Raw genomic sequence first — 2,980 nt, 5'->3', positions numbered from 1 at the left:
TCTCACCTTCTGCTGTGGGTCTCACCCCCTGCTGTGGATCTCACCTTCTGCTGTGGGTCTCACCCCCTGATGTGGGTCTCACCTCCTGCTGTGGGTCTCACCTTCTGCTGTGGATCTCACCTCCTGCTGTAGGTCTCATTTCCTGCTTCATCCCTCTTCAGTGGCTTCTCTGTATCTCTCTCACGCTCTGGTTTGCACTCTGGGGTTTTGCTGGGTCTTGGGGTCAGTGCAGTTTTCCTGTGCTCTGAGGCTCACCAGCCCCACTTTGGGTCTCTGCTCAATGCATCGTGTATACCTGAAGGTCTTCCAACTTTGGCTTTTGGGAATTCAGATGATGTGCAGATCTTTGTAATTTCCAGACCCTGTTCAGCTCATAGCTGTCTCATGACTGTTCCTTCCTCTGGAATTGTTCATGCCCACTGGTGTCCTTGTTCATGCCCACTGGTGACTCTAGGGCTCCTGAGAAGACACCGCAGCCTTCCTTCCCGTCCCCGCTCCTCCTCCCCTCCTGTTGTGCAAACTCTAGCTCTCTTGGCTTCCCCAGAGTCTGGCTAGGGTCCCCTCAATTCTGTGACAGTCAGCTCTGTTTGCTTTCTCTCCCTGTGCTCAGAGGAAACTGAAGCCACCTTGGACAGAAGGAGGCAGTCCCTGCGAGAGACCCCAGGCCGGCAGCTGATTCTCTCCTCCAGAGCGCAGTGTGCGGGACTCTTGGAGACAGCTTCAATGTCCCTTCCAAATGTGTCCTTCTGCCTAGAGACTGTGTGGCACCCATGTGCCCCAGCACAGGGCTTTGCTAAGGAGGTCACCCCTGCCCTTGCCTAAGGGCACGAGTACCCAGACCACGTGTGGTTCCCGGGTGGTTCCCTCCCCTTGCCAGCTCTGCCTTCCAATCCCACTTGTTCAGGAGAGGGAAGTCCCTGTCTACACAACCTCTGCCTCCTTAGCTAGGTCTGGGGAACACACACCCTGGGCTGAGCCAGGAGCCCTGGGCTTTGAGTGGCAAGGGAAGCTTTGGAAGTTACAAAACACTTTTTTTGTGGTTGTTGTTTAAACAGAACATGGATTTATGACTAAAGTCCTGCAGTTGATCACAGAATGTCAGCCTGGGGCCTCTAAGATGAAAGACCTCTTTGTTCTGCACCGACCTCGCCCTGAAGCAGTAAATGCCATTGACTCACAGATGGGGCAGCCCCTGGGTCCCCAGGGACGGGGAATGGAAGGCGGAGACACAGACCTGCCTGGCAAAGGGTGTCACTGTGCTCCCCTAGGTCAGCTCTGCATGGGAACTGGCCTTCCCACGTCCTCTTCCTCAGGCAGCCTCGTGGCCCAGCACAGCAGCATCTACACTGTGCGGACCGTGGGATCTGTGTGATGACCAAGCAGTGTCTTCCCATCCAGACTGCCTGGGTTCACGTTTCGAGTTTCTGTGTCACTCTCTGTGACCTTAGTTCCTTGACCGCCTGTCGTGGTGGACAAAGGTGCGACTTATGCAGTCCAGGGGGGGAAACAGAGAAGGTCCATGCGCTTCTGCCCTTGTCAATGCTTTATTCAGTCAGATCACTCAATACAATTCCACTCTAGGTTCTCAATCAAGGAATGTCAGTCCTTAGTGCCGGGCACTGCAATAGACGTCATCAACCCACAGCCAACGATTCTAGGTTAGCTCTAAGCACTGGGAACACACCTGATCATGACAGGCCCACGACAGACTTGCCCTCTGTGATGCTAAGCCCAAGGGCAGGTCTAAGTCCAGCAGATGCCCACTCACTCAGGGCTCGGTGATCAGGTCAGGAACCAAGACAGGCTTCTCCTGGGCGGAGCTGACGGCCGGTTGAGGAGAGGGTCATAAGGAGAGGTCGCCATTCTCTCCAGGGTCCAGATGTGGCTGTAGAGTTTGAGAGTGTGAGGACGATGCAGAGGATCAGGCAGACGACGAGAAGAGTCGGGATGTCAGTCTGGCTCGTCACCAGGCTCTCCGGTGTGTGCATCGGTGTCGCTGGCTGAGCGTCTGTTCATTTGCTGCATTTATACTGAACTTTGGGGCTTCTGACCACCCTTTCACTCCCTCTCAGCTGCTGCCGGGTTTCTCGGTGACGTCCTGTGTCCTGAGGTTAAGGCATCTGGTCTGGTGGTTCCCACCTGGTTTTCTCGCCTCTTGCCTTTATCAGGGCGAGGGCACAAGCAGAGACTTCACTCTGAGTCTGTCAGGGTTGTGAGAAGTGACTTCTTTGGTCAGGCTATGCCTGATGACCATATTGGAGGCTCTGTAGGTGTGCCTCGTGGGGACTGCAGCTTTGTTTCAGGTGAAGTTTCTCAGGCTTTTCGTTAAGGCCATCCTGACACCTCCTTGTGCCTCAGTTGCCTGGACCACAGAGCCAGAGAAAGGTGGACATCTGCCTCCGACGACGATTCTGCAGATGAAGTGAGTCAACGAGGCTTGAACAGCTGTGCGGAGAGGTCAGAGGCCACCTAACCTGAGATCCTGGAGGCACAGTGACTGCGGGAATTTGGAGACTCCTGTTCTAGAATGGCCGTGTGGAGTGCTACCCCAGTGGAGCTGGAGAAACGCCACAACGGAGCGCAGTCTGCACTGGGCGCCTGCTGGTCACCCCAGCCCGAGCAGCAGCCTAGGCAGCCTGGGCAGGGAGGGGTTCACACGGGTCGTGTCCAGTGACGTGTAGATTTTGGGTGAGGCCAAGTGGCTGCATCCCTCTTTGTACGTAGGGAGCATTGAAGAAGGGGTCTGTGGAAACTCCCCCAGTGGCCCAACACACAGGCTGTCCCCCAGGGTGAGTGTGCCACCTAGAGGGACCTCAGCGCCATTGGCAGGTGGTTACTGCAGACTCACAGAAGGTCTCCTGCCAGGGAGCGCATTCCCCACCCCTGTGCGGGACTCCCTACCCATGCTCACACACTCCCCTGCTGACCCTCCTGCGCCTGTGTCCCCAGACGCTCCTAGGACCCTCCATGCCTGAACTCC

Source organism: Marmota marmota, unplaced genomic scaffold, assembly GCF_001458135.2.
Source record: "Marmota marmota marmota unplaced genomic scaffold, marMar, whole genome shotgun sequence".
NCBI lineage: Eukaryota > Metazoa > Chordata > Mammalia > Rodentia > Sciuridae > Marmota > Marmota marmota.
The sequence above is the reverse complement of the archived record's forward strand: the minus strand, read 5'-3'. Positions refer to the sequence as shown.